The following is a 24,486-nucleotide window of genomic DNA, read 5'->3' on the forward strand; positions in this document are numbered from 1 at the left end:
GCAATTTGCTTATTGGTTTTCCATTTTGTGGATTTCATTAGCAAATTACTGAATTAGCTGTCTTGAACATATCAAATACAATTGCATAATTGTATTGTTCTTATGCATATATGTATGGGATGTATGACGTATGAATCTAGTAGGGAAGCAGTGGAACATAGTAGATAGGGTTACACTCAGGAAAGGGGATTACAAGTAAGTTGTAGTAGAAGCCCTGAGATATTGGGGGGGAGAGAGGAATTCCGAGCTTGAGAAGTAAGGTTGAGTGGCATAATCAGCGACTTAAATGTATTTAAGTATTTGTATTTTTGTGTTTAACTTTCTATGGTTTTTTTATATATCCATGAGAAAGTAAATGTATACATTTGTTTTAAAAAATAACCCTTTCTGTCTGTGGTCAGGCTGATGGTTATGATGCACTATAAAGAGAGCTTTCCATAGATGTAATAAAGATAGCAGAGACTGAGAATGTAATCCTCTAAACACCCAACAATTGGAAGTTAAAGGAATTTGTTCACAACACAGATTCCCATGATTATGATTTTCCTATAAAAGAAAATATTTTGTCTGGCTGACATAGTCACTCTGTTTCTGTTTTCCTGATTGTTATTTCTGAATACCCTGTAGGAGTTTAATTAGAGCGGCAAGGGCACTGATTGCATCAGAGTGGTGTGATGAATCCTGCAGTCATCGCTGATCCCCAGCCTAAAGTCCCTTCCCAAACGGCCGGGTAAGGCAGCCGCTAGCTGATCCTGACCCTGGAAGTGGTATTCTGAGGGTGGATCACATGGGAGGAGATTGCAGCAAAGGTGTTGGCAACCACATGCAGGTTGTCAAAGACACTGCCAAACTAGAAAGCAGCAACCATTATCGATGAGGGACAACAAAGCCGTCGGAGGACCTGACAGAGATCTGACAAGCTGCGGATGTCAAACCCAAAGCAAAACTCAGCCACTACATCGAACCACGAGTCAGAGATGCCAGGAGAAACCAGCAATTTGGCCCTTTGATATTAGTGACCCTGGGGCGTTCAAACAGGTATTTGGACAATTAAGTGTACGTTTTGAATACCAACCAAATAAGAGTTATGTCAGTTGGGGGAAACCTGGTACCCGCATTGCCATAAGCCAAAAGACATGTTCAAGAGAAACAGAGAGGCAGAAGTTGTACAATTCTGCTGACATGAGATATCAGTTGGGGGAAACCTGGAACTACCATTGCCAAGAGACATGGTAAAAGAGGTTGACAGGAGGGGCTTCAGCAAACCCTAATATAGGAAATGTCAGTATGGGGGAAATCGGTGCAAGTGCTAACTGAAGTCAAGGTTCTGCCTCTGAAGAGGTGCAATTGTGAGAACATTTAAGAGAAATGTGAATGTTGCGGAAAAACCTGAGAAGAACATCAGGTAGTGATACCTTTTTGAAAGAGATACCTGGCAGGAGAATCCACCAGGGGATCTGTGTGAGTCAAAAGGGGGATGTTCCTGGCAGGAGAGTAAACCAGGATATCCAGTGTTTTCATTTGAACCTTCTTTGGGAAAAGATACCTAGCAGGAGAGTACACCAGGAGATCTGTGTGTGGGCCAAAACGGGGATATTCCTGGCAGGGGAGTATACAAGGAAAAATAATGTTGTTGAAAAGGAGTTTTTGTTTTATTAAGTCTTGGTTGAAATTGGATATTTCAGTGAAGGAGTAACTGCCAGGGAAGTACACCAGGAAATCCAAGGTTTGGTTGAAAAAGAACTTTGTTATATTAAGCCTTTGTTAAAACGGAACCATTTTTGCTTTTGTCAACCTAAAGACTATAAAAGACTATCTTTCAATGTATTGCGACCCATATTGTAAAAAGAATATTTGCTTTGCCATCTTTAGGAAAATACCCAGTAAAGAGATATCATCATTACCCTTAATGGCACTTTGGTGAAAAAGAGTATTTCAAATGCCTTTTTTCTGAAATCATTCAGGGTAAGGGAAACTAAATCCTGGAGACGAGGTTTTTTTGTTGAAACTTTGGTGTTTGCACAACTTGAAGTGACGATAGAAATTGTATTTTACCTTTTCATTATGTATGTTAGTGTGAGGGCTAGATGCATTTGGGACACACAGTCAACTTATTTTAGTTTTGTTTTCATTGGTAGGGACAGTCTGGTTAGGGCTTGATAGGCCTTTTTCCAAACCCATTTTCTTTCAGTAAAAATGTTGAGAACATTGCAACTTTGTGTCTGCCACTCATTGCCGACGCCTCACAGTGGTCTGTTAGGCGCTGATTTTTTGACCTTTTAGTCAACTACAACTTAATGCACTGATTTCTTCTGATCCTTACTCATGCAACTATTTCTTCACTACCCTTACACTTTTACTTAGGCTGTATATATTCCCTTCACTCGTCTCCCTGTTCTTTCTGATTCATAAATATGTCTAGTACTATTATTTAATTGATGTCTATGCACCTGCACATTTGTCAGAAATGGGAACAGAAACAGAGGGAGGTGAGGATTGCCTTACCTCATATAATTTTAGTCAACTGTGGGGTTCAGCATTAGAATCTGTTACTTTGCCAATATTATAGAGCAGGGGTCTGCAAATTGTAGCTCTTTAGGTTTTTTGAATTACAACTTCCACCACAGTGAGCCATCATAGTCATTGGTGCAGGATCATGGCAATTGCAGCCCAGCTCATCTGGAGATACTCGGATGCCAGAATCCTGTCTTAAAAGAGGCAAAAGGGACATTACATAACCCTTGATCCCCTCATTGGCATCACAAGAGGCTGTTCCATCTCAAGTTCATTAAGCTTTTTAACATGATTTATTGAAACCGTGAGGCTTTAGCGTGTTAATAGATAGGGGTTCATGTCAGGCACATGTATTTATCAATTAGCACCTATAAAGTTAGGGAAATACTTTAACAGGTAAGTATTTAGATTGGTTGATTCACTGGGTTTGCAAAGTAGTTTACAGTCGTCGGCTTGCAAGGAGCAATGTAAGAGAAGTCAATGCAATGTCAAAATGCTGCCCAGTATTAGAAACTGGGTCTTCTGTTTCCAAAGTCTAAGATTTAGCCTGTAGATTACATCTTGCTTTTCTCTGCCAGTCTATTTAGAGTAATATAATATATTGGCTTTCTTTGTAAGCATTCTTAAGTTGGGCATGTAAAGGAGAGCAGGAAGATAGCCTTTCTCAAATCGTTTGGGTCATATAAGGAAGATGGGTTTAACATCCAGACCTTCTGTTTCCAAAGTTGGTAACATTTCCTCCCTTTCATCTTCTCATCAGTCTTTCTGATTGGATATCACAGAAGGGGATCTCATTGACGTTTTGATGAGCAGGAGCTCAAATCAGCTCTTGGCTTATCAGGCATCAACCAGGAAGCAGGAGCCACCCCTGGGGAAAAAGAAGCCAGTACATAATCTACTGTAACTAGCTTCCACACAAGATGCAAACTATAAATGTTGCCCATTACATTTGACCATTATGCTTGACATGGTCTTTTAGTTGTGTCCTAATGCTTCTTTCTAAAGATTCCCAAACACACAGTGTTGGTCACATAGCTATGTTTGAATAGCACTGGTTGGAGTCATGAGTCAAATGTAACTTCTAGTAACGGTTGTTCTGGGTTACTGAGATCCAAAACCTTGAAATTAACCTTCAAAACCAGTGGTTCCTTAATATCCAATGAGTATCAATTTCCACACACTTTAGATGTTTGCAACATTTGTTGATTTAATTTTCCTTCAGTAATTCACACATTGGTTGTCACTCTTGTGACCAACATATTCTTTGCTAAAACTTCATATGTGGTACAGAGTATTTGATATATTTTTATTCCATTAGTGCTGACACGTGTTTCAACCTTTGAAGTCTTTCTCAAGGCTGCATATTAGTGACATGAGTGACATGTTGCACGGTGAGTGGTGATAGAGGAACATTCATAATTATTAAATTAAAGCCCATAATTGGTTGTCAGTATTTGATGGCGAGACCATAGTTAACAAGTTCATAAACAAAGTTAATAGTCCCTTGACATTTGTCCGTTGTGACATATTCACATATTAGCAATGCATTTGTGTGCATGTTAATTGGTCACATTCGTTAAATTATCATTGTATTTTACCATTGTCAGTCAGTTATAGTCATATTATGCAATTGTTATTTTTTCATGGCATTATTAGCAAAATACAACGGTGAAAGAAATGTTTTAATTAGTTTGGGGAGGTAAAAGGAGAGAGAAATTGCTCTTTAGTTGCCTTGTTTGTTGATCTAATTATGATTTGTGTAAGCTTTTGAGGTTGGTTGAGTAAGGCTTACCAAATGTACGGTTAGCGTGTTCCCGGATGGTTGGAATTGAAATTCTTATGTTCAGCAATGGTAGAGTAGAAACCTATGTGGAAAGAGATGGAGGTAGTAATGAATTCTCCTGTGTTGGTGCTAATGCTAATAGCTCCATGGTTGGTTTGGGTTTCTTAGTGCCTCCATTAGGTGCAATTCACCAGCTTAAAGAGAAAGGGGGCACAAGGCCCGGTCATGCCACAGTGTTAGCTGTGCTCATGGGTTAGTAGGCTAGAGAAGTAGCGTGCCAAAATAATGCAGTGAAAACTACATATCCAGTGCTCAGTACATACAGAAAGAGGAAAGTCCTCCATAGCGTTAATGGGTTTCCATGGTGCACTACCTATTGCTCCTGTGCAGAGGATCTTGCGTGCCCGACCGATGCAGTGAATACTATGTAAACAGCAATCAATATTCACAATGTGCGCAAGTTCCTTCATGGTGTTTGTAGGGGGATTCCTGGGGGGAAAGGAGAGAATGGGTTGTAATGGACACAAACTTCCAGAAGGTTAAGTTAGGTCTCTATCATAAGGAGGATCACTAATTGTTACCAGATAGCGCTTTTAAATAAACTACATGTGGGGCTCATAATTGTTAGCAGTCTTACCTCTTACTCTCGGGTGAGTGTCCTTGTAGTCTCCTGGTCTCGCGGTGATCTGCTTCAGTGAGCGACACCTAGAGACTGCAAGAGTGCCACCATTAAAGTGTAAGCTGTCCATCCATTGGCTCGGCCAAAAAGCGTTTCTATTGGTCCATGGTCAGCTGTTTGGGATGAGCCAATGACGCGGCTCGATTGCTCCCCTCATTGCACTGGGTAATATTTGGGGCCCATTTGTGCAGTGAAGTTACAGTTTAGGCAAAGCCCCCCTATGGTATTTGAAAAAAAAGGGGGAAAGAGGAACTATGTTCTGTTGTGAATACTCATTTGTTTCAAACACGGCTCCTCCGGTGCCTTGTTTCAAAATATTTGCAATGAAATTGCGAACATGTGTCATCAAACGGGTGTTTGGGTATTCCGTTAGTCCCACAATAATGTAAGGTGTTCCATAGACCAATGATGAAAACTAACACTCTGTAATTTAATGGATCAGTAATTTATGTCTGTGGCCACACTAGATGGTGGGTCAACATATCTAGTGATTGCTGCTCGTAAGGTGGTCCCTGAAGAAATGTTCACATAGCTAAGGGGGCATATATGACATGTCCTCTCCACTGGTATAACCAGCCAGCGAAGGCTTAAGGTGTTCTCAAGGATGTTATTTTATAGGTTAAAGAACATCCATCATTCTAGTTAAAAACGTTCAAATCACTGTAGTCATCTTAGTGACCATCGACTCAGTCCACAGTGTTAATAACATATCAAAGAAACACATTTAGTTCATGTTCTGTGTTTAGGCCAAGCAGTACATTTCTATATTTACAAATGAGTTTAGCCTCCCTTTGGCATAGACTTAGTTCCCTCCTCTGGGCGTTGGCCTGATGATTTCCAGAACCACGAATCTGACGTCCTCCTTTCTCTCCAGTTGGTAGTGTTCTTGCCAGTGTTGTGCCAGGGGGAATTTGGCAACTTGTGACTTCAGTGATCCTAGATGTGCACGTATCCTTATTCACAGTTCCCTGATGGTACTGCCTATATACATGAGCTTGCATATACATATTATTACATGTATTACATACTTGGTTTTGCAATTCACAAAGGCTGTTATATTATGTTTGAGGTTGTCTCGAAAGATTAATGTTTTGGTGTCCTGAGCAAAACTGCACATAGAGCATGTGCCACATTTGTAAAAACCTTTTGGTTTTGCTGCTGATAGCCCTTCCTGGTTTCTCCATTCTCAAATATGATGGGCTCAATATTGTCTTTAATGTTGGTGCTCTACTGTAAGCCATGAGTGGTTTGTCCGTTATCCATGTTCTTAAGTCCTCATCGATTTGGAGTAGGTGCCAGTGTTTGGCTAGAATCTTCTGGATCTTATGGCTCTCTTATTGATATTCTGTGACATATCTTGATTTGTTGTCAATGCTCTTGGTCTGATCTTTTGGCTTGAGTAAATTCTTCCTTGATGTGTGTTCAGCTTTCTTGATGGCTGTTGTTATGGGCTCTTGCCTAACCTCTTTGCGTGAAGCGCTCTCCGAGTAGTTCACACTTTGCTGCGAATGCTGTCTCATTGTTACAGTTCCTTCTCGCTCTTCTATATTCACCTTTGGGAATATTATTGATTGTTGCTTTCCGATGGCAACTAGTTGCATGTAACACAGAGTTTACTTCAGTTGGTTTCCTAAACGTCCTAGTGAGGATTGTGCCTTGCTTGACCGAGATGTTCAAGTCCAGGAATTCTATTTGCTGTGCACTGTGCGTTCCTGTGAACTCTATTCCGAACTGGTTCTTGTTCAGATATTCCTTAAAGTCAGCTAATTGTAGCTCAGTACCTGACCATATCATTAGTAGATTGTCTATAAATCTGTGCCATGTATGTACATGTGCCATAAAGTCCTTGTTGGAGAAGACATGCACCTGTTCAACGTGATTCATAAATAGGCTTGCAAGTGATGGTGCATAAGTAGCCCCCACTGCTATCCCCTTGGTTTTGGCGGTAGAAAGTTCCATTGAATAGGAAGATAGTGTTGTTAAGTGTGAACTCCAAAAGCTCCTTGGTCATTTCTATGTGGGAGTAGTAGGATGCTGACGTTTTGCGAAATGTGTAGTCCACCACTTTCAGTGCCAGATGGTGTTCAATTGAAGTGTATAGCGCTTTGACATCCAAAGTCACAAATAGGTACTCTTCCTTCCAATCCATTTCTTCCAAAATCTGTAGTGTGTGCATACTGTCCGTATGCAGGTATCTTGCTGACCTCGGGTCCCAGAACATTGTTAATGTACTTGGCAAATGCCTCCGTTATCCAGCATATAGCATTTAGTATTGTTTTACAAAGGTAGCGGGCGCCCCTCTCTCGCAAGAACAGACATGATAACCTGTTCAGTGGTTATTAACCACTTGAGAGTTCGCAGCCACTGCTTTTACTCACTGTGCCTTTCACAGATGGGAAATATCCATTTGCATATCAGTCTTTGTCCTGCCCAGGGGCAGTCCAGCACCGAAATACAATGGCAACTCCAATCTGAACGAGAGTACCACCAGCAACCCCATACACGTGTTTCACCCTTGTTGGGATCATCAGTGAGGTGAAGCTGATGCCTCTCTAAGCACAGTGGGCAGGACAAAGACTGATATGCAAATGGATATTTCCCAGCTGTGAAAGGCACAGTGAGTAAAAGCAGTGGCTGCGAACTCTCAAGTGGTTAATAACCACTGAACAGGTTATCATGTCTGTTCTTGCGAGAGAGGGGCGCCCGCTACCTTTGGAAAAGCATTTAGTATTGGCCTGCCCTCTGGGATGGTTTCAAACGTCTTGTGTAACTTTGGCAGGAAGTAAATTGTAGGTATACATAGGTGCTTGGGTTTCAAATAGTCACGCTCAACGTCCGTGAGCTGTCCCGTCTTGTGCCATTTCGTTACCAGTTCCATGGCTTGATGCTCTATTGTCTGAGTCGGATTGCTTGGTATCTTGCTGTAGCATCCTGGTGTTTGTAAGTGTTGTGTTGCCATTTTGATATAATCTTCCTTATCAAGTATCACAATGTTCCCACCTATGTCAGCCTCTTTGATAATTATAATTTTGTTCTCCTTCAAGGTTTTGAGGACCTTGACTTCCTCTGGTTTCAAATTGCCTTAGGTATAGTGTTTCCTGGTTTTGGACTTACCCTCCAACTCATGTAAGTCTTTAGTTACTGCTAGTTGAAAAATATCACTGGCATTGTCCCCATATAGTACCGGAGTAAAAGTTCTGGGATGTCCAAATTTGATTATTTAATGTTCAGTTCCTTCATTATAGATGTTTTAGCTATTGTGTCTTCCGTAGTTTCTGTCTCCAAATTCATCAGTAGGTGAGGATGGTTCAGGTTCTCTAGATCAATGCTGCTTATGATTTGGTATTCTGGAGCTGTTGTTTACCAGTTGACCTTCTTCGCAACTTTCTTTTTCAGTTTGAGCTTCCTAGTGAACGTAAAAGGTTCAATGTGTGCTTCCACATGGTCCAGGTTTGCTGTCGGGGCAAATGATAAATCTTTGTTGAGAATGTCAATTTCAGTGTCGCTTGGTGTGTATTTGGATAGATTCAGTACCAAGTTTACCTTCTTGAGCTTCGTTGCTCCAGTTGTGTCTTTGATCTGGTGAGCATAACTTTGTTTTCTTGCTCTTTGCTTAGGTTTCTTGATCCCTCCTCTCGTGCCTCTCATGGTTGGTTTCCTCTTGGTGCTCGGTTTCCCACTAAAGGGTCCTGGAATCTCACCTTCTTGGTGTTTTGCAGTGTTTTGGTACCCTTCTGATATCTTTTGATCTTGTCTAAAAAACAATATCCTTTGGTATAGCTTGGTTCCGCAATGGTTGTTTCCTCTGAATTCTTTTCCAGGTTTGTCTCTGGTTCATTTTGTACAGTGTCTGTTGTTACTGTGGTGGGGTCCGATTCCTCATTGTTACTTTCGTTTTCACTATCAACCTCTGAGCTCGCTGGTGAGCTATTTGGAGTACTTTCCTTGGAAGTGTTACGGTAGCTTTCATCATATTTAGCATGGAACGTACATATATGCAGGCCTCCAGATAGCGTGCATACAAGGCCTTTTTACGCATGCAAGTCTTGTAAATACGACAGTTTTATTATTTTCCTGTGTACGTTTACACACAAGTTTAGAGCAGAGGGCAGTGCAAAGGTCAGGTTACTTGACAGAAAACAGAAGGCTTCTTTTGATGCTTATCTACATGGATGTAATTGCAAGCCTTGGATAAACGCCTCTCAAACAGAATGCATTTCTCTGAAGCCTTTCAAAAAACGAAACTGCACACCGGGTTAAAAGGAATGGTTTCTTTCTATTCCACTTCTGCTGTTTTGCTGCTCATGGAGGAAACAGAAGCACTGTGCATATTTATTTACCTAGCATTTTAAGATTGTAAAATTAATAAAATGGAAAACCTGCAGTTGAGAATTAATATTTTGTAACAAATTATGCTTTTTTTCCCCAGTGAAAGCAAACCAATTTTGCACAATTGTATTTTTCAGACTTCCTGTGATGAGTGCATAATCATGCGGAGGCAGATCATTTTTACATTTACAATTTAATGTACACTATAATTATAAAAACAGTGTGTAAAATGATGACTATGCACAGTCTAGTTTACATCCATTCCACCTTGCACTCAATGGGGTACATCACTATAAATGGTCAGTGGCAGCAGAGTCTTTCTTCAAGGGTGAGTGATTGTCATTATACCAATCACAGGTGTTCTGACCTCTCAAATCTTCAATGCTACAATTAAAACATCCAAAACCTGACTCTCGAGGAAGTGCAATCGCTGTTCAAAATCAAACAAATGAGTTACATTTGTAATTGAAATAGAAACTCAGCAAAACCTGTCCCTGTGATCATTCAGATAGGTATTTAACTTTATGCAGCGCTTCATACATGGTTCATCCAACATCTAGGCACTGTGATTGTTATACCACAGTCGATACTCAGTTAACCAATCTCTGAAGGATATTAGCCAATATGATAGCTCAGCCGGTTGAGCACTCGTTGCTATGATGTGTGTGTGTTCTGTAGGTTGCAGGTTCGAATACCGGCAAGTCCAACTCAGCTTTTCATTCTTTCAAGGTCGATAAAGGAGTACCGTCTTAGGTTTGGTGATAATTGTGATAAATATGTTCTATGTCAGCACTTTGCCGAAAGCACTATATAAATAACCATTTGACCATGAGATTAGATATAGAATTTAGCATTGACTCCTTGCCTCTCTGCACTCTTGTATCATAAAATTGGCATACCATTAGGTAGTAATAGCTCCAGGAAATGAGGACTTTCATTAAACATCAAAAGACAATTCTGCTTTTGAACCTCAAAACACACAATACAATTCATGCTTGCTTTACTATGTAATTGGCTAGGTTTTTGTGTTTTCAACATTTAAATATGTACAGGAGAGAGAAAATGGCCAGACCTTAGAGAAATAATGAAAGGTGTATTCTGTCACAATGCAGAAAGCTGCCACATGTTAATGATTTCCAAACAGTTTTTGCACAGGTCGGCTGTAGGTCAAATAGATGTTACTCTCTTGCCAAGGTGAAGTCATTTTTACTCTCTTAAAATCACATTTACTCTCAAAGTTTAAAAATTGGGAGGAAAATACTCCCACCTCAAAATCGTATCTGGAGTACTGCATATACGGTTGTCTTCATAGTCCTGATCATCTCGCGCACATTTGCGGCATTTTCTCAAATTAACTTCATCCTGATGATTCTTGAGGATCTCGTGCATAATCTTGAAATTACGTTCCTTAGAGCTCGCTAGTGCATTACTGCTATCAATTTCTTCCTTCAGCTGATCTATTTCCTTTGACAATCTTTGGTGTTCCCTCTCCACACCTTGCTTTGTGGGACTATTGGAATACCCAAACGCCCGTTTGGTGACACACACCATATCATGTTCGCAATTTCACTGCAAATACTTTGAAACAAGGCACTGGAGGAGCCGTGTTTGAAACGTGAGTATTCACAACAGGACATAGTTCCCTCTTTTCCCCTTTCCCCCTTACCCCCTTTTTTTCAAATACCATAGGGGGCTTTGCCTAAACTGTAACTTCACTGCACAAATGGGCCCCAAATATTACCCAGTGCAATGAGGGGAGCAATCGAGCCGAGTCATTGGCTCATCCCAAACAGCTGACCATGGACCAATAGGAACACTTTTTGGCCGGGACCAATGGATGGACAGCTTACACTTTAATGGTAGCACTCTTGCAGTCTTGTGGTGTCGCACACTGAAGCAGATCACTGCGAGACCAGGAGACTACACGGACACTCACCCGAGAGTAAGAGGTAAGACTGCTAATCATTCTGGGCCCCACATGTAGTTTATTTAAAAGCGCTATCTGGTAACAATTAGTGATCCTCCTTATGATAGAGACCTATCTTAACCTTCTGGAAGTTTGTGTCCATTGCAACCCATTCTCTCCTCCCCCTGCCCCCATTTTTAACAAGTCACGTCGCACTCACAGCAACATGCTGTAACACTCACCTGATTCCCACGGAGGCGCCGACCCGTTCTGGACTGCTACAACTTCTTCCACGGTAAAGCGTAGTGCTTGGAAGATGGACTGGACTGGACCCCCAAACCTCGTCTGTCTGGCCCGTAGAATAATCCTTCTGTAGATGGGAAAAGGGAGTTAACTGTCTGCTAGATTGTGTGTGAGATTCCCCCCTTTTTCCCCTTCTCACCCTCCTCGAACCCTAGCTGTACCTTCCGCAGACTCTCACCTTAATTTCTGTATGGACGAGCTCTCCATCCTGCTTCTGACGCGTAGATTTCCAGTTACTTCACTGGATCTCGGATTTGGCGAGGGTTCGATGTCTGCTTGCCTTTACCAAAATGCTGCCGTAAGTATATAGTTCAAAAGATCAAGTCTTATTTGTCCCTTGGCCTTTGTTTAATTTTCAGGGACTAGGTGAGGAATCCGTGTGGAGGAATGGATTCGCCGAGGTAAGCTCAGGTGAGTACTTTTAATGAAGGTGTGCCGTAGTGGTTTGCTCCGACACCTTAATGAGTGGAAAAGCCAGAAAAGCCACTCCGACCCGAAAAGGGAACTGAGGTCCCAACAAAATTCAGGTAAAACTTAAGGTGAGTAATCTGTCCTTTTGTAATTAGTTCGTTGCTCACCTTGTTTTGTCCTTTTTCTCCGTAGGTCTTGAATGCGACCGAAAAGGTTGCCGGCGCCACGTGAGGGTAAGTGGAAGCGGCGCGGCAACGTGAGAAGCGGAGCGCTTCTAACTATTGTCTTTCTTTTCCGTAGGAGCTGGGATGCGGCCGATGTCGCCTATGACCGCTGAAGAGCTAGACAGCGCCACGTGAAGGTAAGTGGAAGCGGCGCTGCAGCGAGCGATGAGATGGGTTTCTAACCCTTGACTTTCTTTTGCAGGATCGACGGAGTGAAGAATCCGGATGCTGGATGAAGGTAGGTAATGTCCTAATGCTTGCCTTTCTCTCCTTGCAGGTGTTCCAGGTGCTGGCGGGCGTGGCAGGAGCCAGGATGCAGGAGCCGACTCGGTGAGCGTCCTGCTGCAGATGCAGAATAACGTGAAGCACGTGTGGCCATCCGGGCGTGGTTTAAATAGCCTTGGAAGAGCTTCAGGTGAGTGTTCTTCCACTGGCCCCACCCGAGTAAGAAAAGAGTTCCTGAAAGAAAATAGTTCTTCCCCAGCCTTAGTTGGCTTGGAGCTTCAGACAGTATGGTCTGCCTCGGGTGAGTATGCAGCATGGTCTGCCTCAGGTGAGTTCACCCAAGCATTACCATATGTTCTGCCATGATGAGCCTGGCGCCTATGGCGCCAGGACAGATGCCTTTTATGAGCCTGGCGCCAAAGGCGCCAGGACAAGGTCCAAAGAGCCCCTATATGGGTTTGCTGGGTCCTGCTTTGTGAGTATGAAGTCTGCTTCCGGGGACGCTGGGCCTGACCTGGCTCCTCGGGAGCAGGCATCATGACACATGCACTGGGAAATGGGCACTAATATAGCCACCTTGTCATTTATGCAACGTTAAGGAATACAGCGCCTATAGGCAAGCGAAAATTTGAAAACACACTCCTTAAAACCATGTGTGTTTTTGTAACTTGCGTGAAGCTGAACCAACAGAGCATTTATGCCATAATCACTTGGGCTACATTCAACTATTTGGGCAAGATAATGGGCCTACTTCTACAGTATAGAGGCGCCCACAACAACGTAACTATTTACTGAAACTGACACGTACTAACGGGAGTGGGCAACACACTTGCCTCAACACAGGAGCTTTTCATTTAACGCACCTGGGGACACCCCCCCCCCCTACAAACGCCATGAAGGAACTTCTGCACATTGTGAATATTGATTGCTGTTTACATAGTATTCACTGCATCGGTCAGGCACGCAAGATCCTCTGCACAGGAGCAATAGGTTAACGCACCATGGAACCCCATTAACGCTATGGAGGACTTTCCTCATTCTGTATGTACTGAGCACTGAATATGTAGTTTTCACTGCATTATTTTGGCACGCTACTTCTCTAGCCTACTAACCCACGAGCACAGCAAACACTGATCGGCCCCCGTTCTCTTTAAGCTGGTGAATTGCACCTAATGGAGGCACTAAGAAACCCAAACCAACCATGGAACTATTAGCATTAGGACCAACATAGGAGATTCATTACTTCCTCTATCTCTTTCCACATAGGTTTCACCCTCTACCATTGCTGAACATAAGAATTTCAATTCCAACCATCCGGGAACACGCTAACCCTACATTTGGTAAGCCTTACTCAACCAACCTCAAAAGCTTACGCAAATCATAATTAGACCAACAAACAAGGCAACTAAAGAGCAATTTCTCTCTTTTTCCTCTCTTTTTACCTCCCCAAACTAATTAAAACATTTCTTTCCCCGTTTGTATTTTGCTAATAATGCCATGAAACAATAACAATTGCATAATATGACTATAACTGACTGAAAATGGTAAAATACAATGGTAATTTAACCCATTTGACCAATTAACATACACACAAATGCATTGCTAATATGTGAATATGTCACACCGGACAAATGTCACGGGACTATTAACTTCTTTATGAACTTGTTAACTATAGTCTCACCATCAAATACTGACAACTAATTATGGGCTTTAATTTAATAATTACGAATGTTCCTCTATCACCACTCACTGTGCACCATCACTCATGTCACTAATATGCAGCCTTGAGAAAGACCTCAAAGGTTGAAATACGTGTCAACACTAATGGAATAAAAGTATATCACATACTCTGTACCACATATGAAGTTTTAGCAAAGAATCTGTTGGTCACAAGAGTGACAACCAATGTGTGAATTACTGAAGGAAAAAAAAATCAACAAATGTTGCAAACACCTAACGTGTGTGGAAATTGATACTCATTGGATATTAAGGAACCACTGTCCAGCGCCTAATTTCAAGTTTTTGGATCTCATTAACCCAGAACAACCCTTGCAAACATTAGGACCTTAGGAGCTTGATCCCTCTGAGATCCACCTGACAGGCGGCAGGCAACGTAAAGAAGATAGCAACACGCACATTAGCGCAAGACCCACAGTCCTAACAAGCTCTCAAAACCACTCTAACTAATTTCTAGTAGCTGTTGTGTCAAGCTAACAAACTCTTCTGGTCTACAAGCAGGAACTACATCGATATCTGCCCATTCGATACCTGTAGAACATGATACCAGTGTTCTGTTTATTTCCAAGCACTCCACTGTTTTGCAGAGAAAGCAACTGAAGCACATGGAGATAGTGACCTTCACAAGATCACATATTTTGGGCCAAGTGGTGAAGCTATGATTGGAATTTAGATCTTAGGGTTCCAACGGCTGCCGTTTATCCACCAGGCCACATCTTCATATGCAGTAATCACTTTACAAAGGTATTCCATTTGTTTTTAAGCACTCTCAACATTTGGCAGATAATAAAACAGAAGCAAAGGGAGATAAAGTGATGTGCTCAAGATCATAGTTTTGGTCAAGTGGGAAGCAGGAATTCAAGTCCTGATCATCTTGTTCAAAAGATGCTCATTTATCCACACATCTATTGTTGCTCTCCTTTTACCATACCTTCATCACTTTTCTCTCTGTTCTCCTGTTTTTCCTCTACTCCCATTTGGTTGTGATCGTGTGAGTTTGGAGGAGACTATGTGCATGGTGGCGGATACATAGTCTATCAGATAGGGGTGGGTGTAGTGTGGAGACTTGCCTAGGGGGGATCCGTGGTATGGTGGGGGATGTGCCTGTTGTGGTTTAGATAATGTGAGTTGCTATGCCTGTGTGGGAATTATGGGTGAATGGAGGGATCATATATCTAAGGGTAGGATTGTCCATGTGGATGGAGCAGTTGGTGAGCGACTATTAAGGGTAGGTTTTGCCTATGGGGAGTTGAGAGAAAAAGCGACTGCGTTCATAGGTGTGCCTATAAAACAATAAATAAGGATGGGACTGTGTCTGCAGGGTATTAGTGAAAGGTGATCGAGATGGGTTGGAAACCTAAACTAGACAATGTCTGAGTGTCTCATTTGTATTTAATGTTACTCCTGCCTTAGATCATTATTGTAAATCATGCATGAGATTATTAGGGCTAATTATATTTGGCCTGTATTGGCAATCCACTGCCTTCTCTAATCATTACTAATTTTATACCAATTGATATTTTTGGCAAATCTTATTACTTTTTACCATTACTCCTAATTCTGTCTTCATGGTGGTTATTGGGGATCCTGTCTCAGTTCAGTATTACAAATCTTGGCTCTTTGCTGGTACTGCAAGTGCTGCCTGGGGGCAATATTAATAAGGATTAATAATGCCAATCTTACATGAGAGCTTTTATTTGTAATCTCGTATGGTGGTCATTGTTGTTAACATAGTCTGACTTATTCTTTCTGAGAGGCAGTGATGTGGATCTTATTGTCCAAAGTAATTCATGACAAATGATGCTTAAGACACAGTGCTTAAACCTTTTTTTATGAAGCATTTGATTTGGAAAATAGCACTTCAAGTTTAACAAAACAAAATAACTAAAAGAAAATCATTATTGACAATAAAAAAATGGAATTGATAACAATACAGCAACAACGTAGGATCAAAGCATTCATAATGTCTGCTTATATAAGGTCGTCTGTGCCTTTAGTACATGAAATCTTCTTTAAAGCATGTTTCCACATTTCCTGAATCTATTGATTAGCTCTTATTCGGTCTGTCTCTCAATGCCCTCTCTATAATGATCCTGGCAATGGAATCTCTAAAATCCAGATTGTCCCTATCTGACCAAATCCAATCCAATTCAAATTAAAATGATTTTGGTATCTGCTTCTATAATGACCTGACCTATTGTATTAGTATTCTTAAAAATGAGTACAATCTTTCCATGTAATAGAACGCTCAGTTATCATATGAATCGCATCTGCATCTACACTGCTGCATCAGGGTAGTTTGCCTCAATATTCATTGCCAATGTTTGTATTTTAGTTGGGAAGTTAGGAGGGAGGGGAAACACATTAAATCTACTTGAATGTTTATAATATTCCACTGTTGAATTGACTGGAGACCGTTTTTCCTCAGACATGTCAGTTCCTAGCTTCTTAGTCTATTTCTCACATTGTGAAATTACTCTGTTAACCATATCTATAAAATGGGTATAATGGGGTATTCTGATTGCAAACGTCTTCTTGATTAACGGTCTACAAGCCAAGAAGGGCAGCTTCATTCTCTTCCTTTGATTACATTTCCTTCTGGTCAAAACACTGAACACTAAACATTCATCCAAATGATCACCATCAGTAACCCTGCAGTCCGGTTGCCACCTTTTGGCAGTGTCACACACCGCCTTTAAATGGACAAGGCTCTGAGCTTTAAGACCACAATGGTGGATATGTGCATAGTATCTAAGACCAATACCATTCCATAGTTATAAATATAGAGGCATTTGTAGTTCAGCAAGTTTGTGATCCACATATCAGGCAGATATTTAGGTCCCATTTTTCTCCAAGATGGTAGCCAATTCATCTCCTTTCACTCTATTCTCCCCCTACCCTACTTCCTGCACTTTTCTAATCCTCATCCTTTCTATTCTTCTCTCTTCACCCTCTGTTTCCTCTCTTACTTCTGCTCTCACCACTGCTCATACCTCCCACTTCCTTTTACACCTTGGCCCCTCTCTACTCTCCAATCCTCTTCCATAATGTAAATTGTTTTTGTACTGTTTTCTGGTTTAATTGAATTGTTATTTATGCTTGTTGTATTTGCTTGTTCCTCGTGTAAAGCGTTTTGGATTAAAACGCTATATAAATTCAATAAAATACAAATAAACACAAATCCTTAAATATTAAGGGAGTAAGTTGTTCTGCCAGTGCATGTGTCCAGCAATAACTGTTAGTCTGAGCTTACCTAGCATTATCTCCCCTGACCTTCATGAGTGTTTAGAGTCCAATATATCTTTTTTAGATGATTCTGACCACCAATGACCTGAAGGCTTTTTTTTATTCTTATGTGGCAAAAGAGCAAACATTGCTAATGAGCATTGCTGAGTAATTTTAGGATGCAGTAACGTGTTACTGCCAAATAATGTTCAAGTTGGTGAAAGACCGCCTCCTTCTCAATGGAGAGTGACTTGTCTAATCTTTGCAGTGCTGTATGTGAAAATTACAGTCAAGAAATACGGCTGTGTGAAAAAAAAAGTATTTGTAACGTAAATGGGGAGAGCCTTAAATAAATGGAGAGAACTGGGCACTATGATCCTTTTGGTGGTGTTGCAGCAGCAAAGAACTGAAATACGTAGTCTACTAGTTTGCTCCAATTTTTGTTTTAGTTATGTGGCAGTCGGATTCTAGACTCCATCTAAAGGCCTGCAAGATTTTCTCAGGTAAATTGGCCTACCAGGACCACATCAGCAGAGTCATGAGCTACATGGAGGCTGTCATCAATTCTGATGAGCTACGAATGTCCTCTTTTTAGGGGCTGTGTGGGTGAGGACAATGAAGTACAGATTGAAAAGGATCCCACAATACAGCTTCCTTCCCTTGCTGTTAAGAGTGAGTCACCCTAGATGCATATACACTTGCTCATGCTCGCCTCTTAACCAAAAAAAGGGCGAAAAACCATGTACTAGATCTTAAACATACAAATATACGTAGAAATACATCCACTCTGTATATTCTGTTGGTGCTATCTTCAGGGCACTCAGTCTTTATACATGTTCTGGTTTTCACGCGTGTCATCACGTGTCAGTTTGCCACAATTTCAACATTTCTACAAAACAAACAAACATTGAATCTTAAAAACATGGTTTCTTTTCTTTTGTGCATAACACGTCGTACATCACACCTATACCAACTTCACCTCCATTATCAATGCAAACAGCAGGGTTCATTTCTTCCTGGTCTTATTACTTTCCCATCTTTACTCAATATTTACACATTCTGCATATTCTCATTATTTTACTACAAACTAATTTCGAGGAAGCGTTATCCAATTTCTATCGCCTCTTACCACACTTTATGTTCATTTTATCGTAGGGCGTGATTGCCTCTGTCTCTCTAAGATTTTCTCTGATCTATACATTAATTCACTGTCTCAATGTTGCAGTCTTTACAAGTAGGTTCTATTGTTTCCAACCAGATAACACCTACCAGCCCTCCACATGTCTACACTATATGCGGGCTTCCCTATTTGGAGCAGGGCAATAGTTTCCCACTGCAATCCTTGCTTCAAAAAGTGCGGATTGTACTTTTACTGCAGGTCGCTGCGGCGCAACAATCTGTTTGGACACCTACACCAAAGATCTATAACAAAATGGAGATCCGTGTTGTGAAAAAATGTTTACTCTTTAACAAAAATGGAAAATGTGTTTCCTCTCTACCTCGTGCGGCTTACTTATTTCACTTTGCCCCACGATCTTATTCTCTGGAGAAAGATTAGTGGTTTTCCACCACATTCGGCATTGTTTTCTTGCTACGAAATCTAGATGGCCAAACACAAACAAAGGCACTTATTAAGTTTCCCTTGTGATGGTGCATCAGTACCTCTTCACACATCACGCATCCCTCTTACCTAGTAATCTCTGTGCTGGTCTCCCGTGTAACTCGCGTACCCTAGTCTCCTCTCGGAACGCTGGAGCGGATAGAAAACCAAGAGACCGATTCGTCAGAGGATCTGTGAACACAGATCCTGTGTGAAGAATCAGGTACCGGAGAAACCCTTGGTAGCACACTTTAAGAGCGCCCGACATGGAGTGGATGATATTCACTGGTTCATCATTGAGATGATACCCCCCCAACCTAGAGGGGGTAATAGAGATTTGAAATTAAGACAGGCGGAACAGAAATGGATCTATTCCCTAGATAGTGTAAAAAATGGGCTAAACATTTCGATTGAATGGTCTCTATTCATTCACCATAAAAAATGAAAAACGCAAAGTGTGTGTGATATGGATGTGTTGGAAGACACATATAGTCGTAGTCTGATTGGTTAAATCAAAGTTGGTCTAGGTTTCCTCAAAAGACAATGAATGAGGAGCTCATATAGTGTAGAGTATCGACCCCGTCAGGAGGATAAAACTCGAGGTTGGGCATTGATACCTAATGATGTTCGAGACATACGTCTGCATATCTGTCATAGATGTAGAACGATCTGTGGTGCAGATCGATACTACTTGATGTATATGGTGACTTCACACGTATACAAATACTAGTCTGAAGTAAGTACCGACCCAAGTTCCCAAACCCACTCTATCATGGCGGACGAGGAAGCCAAAGCAAGATGGTTGTCGGTCACGTGAGCGAGAAACAAATGACTTTAGAATATAATGATATTTGACACATATGTCCACACACTTGTAAAATACATAGATAACGGTGCAGATTGATACGCTACACCTTTTGTTTTCTATGGTTAATCTACATGCATACAAATATGTCTGAAGCAAGCACCGACTCTGGTTTATGCACCCGCTCCATCATGGCGGATGAGGGAACCTAAGCAAGATGGTGGCGGTCACGTGAGCGAGAAACCTAGGCGATGACGTACGTGTCACGTGAGATAGATCTGCCGGTTATTTTAGACGGCAGCTGGCAGGAACTATCCGCTCCAGCGTTCCGAGAGGAGACTAGCGTACGCGAGTTACACGGGAGACCAGCACAGAGATTACTAGGTAAGAGGGATGCGTGATGTGTGAAGAGGTACTGATGCACCATCACAAGGGAAACTTAATAAGTGCCTTTGTTTGTGTTTGGCCATCTAGATTTCGTAGCAAGAAAACAATGCCGAATGTGGTGGAAAACCACTAATCTTTCTCCAGAGAATAAGATCGTGGGGCAAAGTAAAATAGGTAAGCCGCACGAGGTAGAGAGGAAACACATTTTCCATTTTTGTTAAAGAGTAAAAAGATTTTCACAACACGGATCTCTATTTTGTTAGAGATCTTTGCTGTAGGTGTCCAAACAGATTGTTGTGCCGCAACGACCTGCAGTAAAAGTACAATCCGCACTTTTTGAAGCAAGGATAGCAGTGGGAAACTATTGCCCTGCTCCAAATAGGTAAACCTGCATATAGTGTAGACATGTGGAGGGCTAGTAGGTGTTATCTGGTTGGAAACAATAGAACCTACTTGTAAAGACTGCAACATTGAGACAGTGAATTAATGTATAGATCAGAGAAAATCTTAGAGAGACAGACAGAGGCAATCACGCCCTATGATAAAATGAACATAAAGTGTGGTAAGAGGCGATAGAAATTGGATAACGCTTCCTCGAAATAAGTTTGTAGTAAAATAATGAGAATATGCAGAATGTGTAAGTATTGAGTAAAGATGGGAAAGTAATAAGACCAGGAAGAAATGAACCCTGCTGTTTGCATTGATAATGGAGGTGAAGTTGGTATAGATGTGATGTACGACGTGTTGTGCACAAAAGAAAAGAAACCATGTTTTTAAGATTCAATGTTTGTTTGTTTTGTAGAAATGTTGAAATTGTGGCAAACTGACACGTGATGACACGCGTGAAAACCAGAACATGTATAAAGACTGAGTGCCCTGAAAATAGCACCAACAGGATATAAAGAGTGGATGTATTTCTACGTATATTTGTATGTTTAAGATCTATGTTGGTTCTAGAAACACATTTTTGAAGTGTCGGCACAGCCTTTTTGCCCACAGAAATCAGGGAGGGCATTAGGAACAGTGGTGTTTGAATACCCCATATCTAGGCGTAGACAAGGTTTTTGAAGTGTCAGCTTCTATGCCAACAGTGGAAAATGTATGCACAGATAGATGTGGTTCACAATGAGTTTGGACCACAATGATGTGTTATTTTTAAATTTTATTGTGAATGTGATGTGTTTTTTGATAAACATTAAAATATGTGTATATTTTTGATAAGTACATGGTTTTTCGCCCTTTTTTTGGTTAAGAGGCGAGCATGAGCAAGTGTATATGCATCTAGGGTGACTCACTCTGAACAGCAAGGGAAGGAAGCTGTATTGTGGGATCCTTTTGAATCTGTACTACATGGAGGCTGTACAGGGTGGGAGCTTCCAAGCACTCCTCCTGAGTCCCTGGTTATGGCTCGATCTGAGTGATGTGATCCTACAGTTAGAAGATTCTGAGTGTGGTGAGACATCATTATCCTCTTGCCAATGCCCTGTGCCTATTTTCTTCTGGCACTGTGATCCCAGCAACAAAAAAGACTGCTAGCATAGGCAAGACGTATAACTTAGACACTGTGCAAGCCCTTATCGATCAAAGGAGACCCACAAAGTGATTGTCTAGTGCTAAAGAACAAACATTTATGCAATATTCTATGCTCTGGGAACTAACACTACCGGATCCCCGTGCCGGAGGGGATCCTGTGGAGTTATGAGATACTGGCACCCGGTGGGGACCACAGATCAAAAAACAAGGAAAGTTACATGTTACTGCTGGGTCTCCCCCATGGACAGAGATTGCCAACTATGCATGACACAGTACTACCAGTTTTGAGCTTCCCAGCACATGAAGTGATGCATATTACAGATTTGCCAAATGAGATGAGCTGCGTGAAGCCAGCTATCGGGTGGGAGTTGAAATAGCTGCAATAGCAGGGGAAGTATAATTAGGCAAGTAGACTATTCCAAGAGCCTTGTGTAAACCACGACTGAATAGAAGCAATCTGAAAAGACGTGAATTAGAGAATTGGAATGATATGCGTATAAAAGTCCAGAGCAAGGCAAAGAATGATTGAAAAGCTGATTCTAGGACCATTGGGGAGCCTAAAGTGGGACAACAGGCACAGACTGGTTGATAAAGCAACCTTGAAAGTCCTGGCCCATCTTGCCAAGCTAACCAAGTTGCTGATGCTGATAAGGAGCCCCTGGAGATCCTGAAGGGACAAATAATGCTTTCCAGTGAGAAGGGCACTTGTTCGCTAACTGTGAGAATGGCGCCGATCAGTTGGATGTGAGCGAGATTGCTATCCCTTATTCATGAAAAGGGCGCGCTATACCTTAGTCTTGAGAAGGACACGCTATCCCTTAGTCATCAGAAGGCAAGCAACCCCTTATTGGTGGTATGGGCACGATCTACCTTATTGGTGGAAGGGGCACGATATCCCTTAAGGATTGACGTGAGCACGATATCCCTAAAACTGGAAGAAGGGGGCCAGGCACTATCCTTCTGGTTGCATTGAATTACAGATAGCGGGTGCGCGCTATATCTCTATGAAGGTGACCTATGGCAAAGAAACAGCTAACTGCTAAATGCCTTTAACTGCGATTTGAGCCATGAAGCAGCTGGACACTGTGGGAACCCGAGGGAGATGATTATGCCTATTAGAAAAAGAATCCTGCCACTTTATAGTTGGACCCATCCAACAATTTTATCTTGGATCGTTCTCAGAGAGGACCCTGCAGTTTAGTTGTAGGAAAACCACTAGTCGAGATTGCCATTTATCCCAACCACCACCTGGTTTGTAATAAACTGAGCTTGTATCCTAATTTCTTTCGTCACATGCTTTGTTGGTTCGCCAAAGAAATGTCCTTGCCGGATATAATGAGTGCATTTGATCAGAATCTCAGTTCAGTCTAATTGGTTCCTGGTGTGACAGTAAGGTACTACAGAGCTACCTTTACTTTTAAAGGTATTGGTCTTGCCAACATTACCTTTACAGCCATATAACTGGTCGAAATTCTTTCTATGCCTCCTTTATTATATGGATTATTGCTATTTTATGATCGAATGTCAAAATGGCCACATCATCAGAGTAAAGTAAAATGTTAGAGGATCGTTTCGGTATTGATGGCATCGCTTCTTGCTGAATAAATTAGTTGAAACTCCCTTAAGCCCCATCAAAATGGCTGTGCTCATTCAGTGGCTTCATAATTTGTCTCAATGTGTGAAAACTTTTACTGGGATTCTGTGATCTATGCTTTGTGGAAATGGCTTTTTTTGTCCAAAGAACTGCATGAATACTGTTCTGGAGGCTGTATGTTTTCCCAATAGAATCCAGATATTGGGCGCACTATAGGTGGAGACCCCGAGCCACCTGAAAGGTTCTACCCTGGGCTCTTGAAAACGTGCAAATATTTCTTTGTATCACTCGTGCCTGTTGACTTGGCCTTGTGGCATTAATTATGAGCCTCGCGTAGGCTTTAGGACAAGACAATTCCCAGTTTTACGACTGGTCGTTGGAAAAATCCATGGACCTAATCAAAAATGCATACTTCTGCTGAATTTGGAGAATTTGAAATGGTATTTTGAGCCATGGGCGGGCAGGATTATCTTCCTGGATTGGTTTTCACTACTCTTGCTGCTTGGTGGTGTTGTGAAACAGAGCTGCAATGTGCGTGTAGTTGAATCCATACTGCTGTGGTACAAACTTTGCTTTCTACTTGAAGGGTTTTTGGTGAAATGTTAACTGTCGCCGCCTGCCTGCTCAAACCTGCAAAAGCATTCATATCGAACACTGAGTTATATAAATGTTGCCTTTTCGAGGGAATGAGGTTTCATGCAGCAGCTTGAAATGTTGCAGGCCCACATAAGGAAATAAAATTAGATGTATGTGTAGCGATGAAAACATTCAGTGGGCTGGGAGGATAGTTTAGGGGCAACAAACGTGTTCATCTTGGAAGCAAGATAACTCCGAGCACCAAAGGTGCGAATCCCGGTCCCGCGCTTTAGAGATTGGTCTCCGGTATTAAGCGTGTTATAAAAGATTAAATAATTAATCATCATGACCTCAGCATATTGAACTCGAACTGTCAGGATGTCCTAGCGCTCTCTAATTGTTTGCCTGAACTTTCCATTCTTTTCCCATACTGCTTGGCCCCTCCTTTCTCTGCTCTTATTATTCCTATGACACCCAACTCTGAAATGGCAAACTTCACCGATACCCGCCTCGACCTCTCTTCCTCAAATGCATTAATGGAATAAATCATTTATGAGAGATTTCCCCTGGAGGCCACTGTCAGTGTGGAACAAATACGTGTTTGAGGGCACCGAACTGGCATTGGCAATTTCCAAGTCATTCTCTAGTAAACAGC

The 24,486-nt window shown here is 41.6% G+C and overlaps 2 protein-coding genes across 2 annotated transcripts in view; one reads left to right on the plus strand and one right to left on the minus strand.

Moving 5' to 3' along the window:
• Positions 1–24,486, plus strand: part of SEC23A (SEC23 homolog A, COPII coat complex component) — a 1,668,754-nt gene that overhangs the window by 1,091,076 nt on the left and 553,192 nt on the right. The window lies entirely within an intron of this gene.
• LOC138527301 (histamine H2 receptor-like) overlaps positions 1–24,486 on the minus strand; it is a 131,043-nt gene that overhangs the window by 104,292 nt on the left and 2,265 nt on the right. The gene's annotated exons all lie outside the window — the stretch shown is intronic.

Source organism: Ambystoma mexicanum, chromosome 14, assembly GCF_040938575.1.
Source record: "Ambystoma mexicanum isolate Mex_15411 chromosome 14, UKY_AmexF1_1, whole genome shotgun sequence".
Classification (NCBI taxonomy): Eukaryota; Metazoa; Chordata; class Amphibia; order Caudata; family Ambystomatidae; genus Ambystoma; species Ambystoma mexicanum.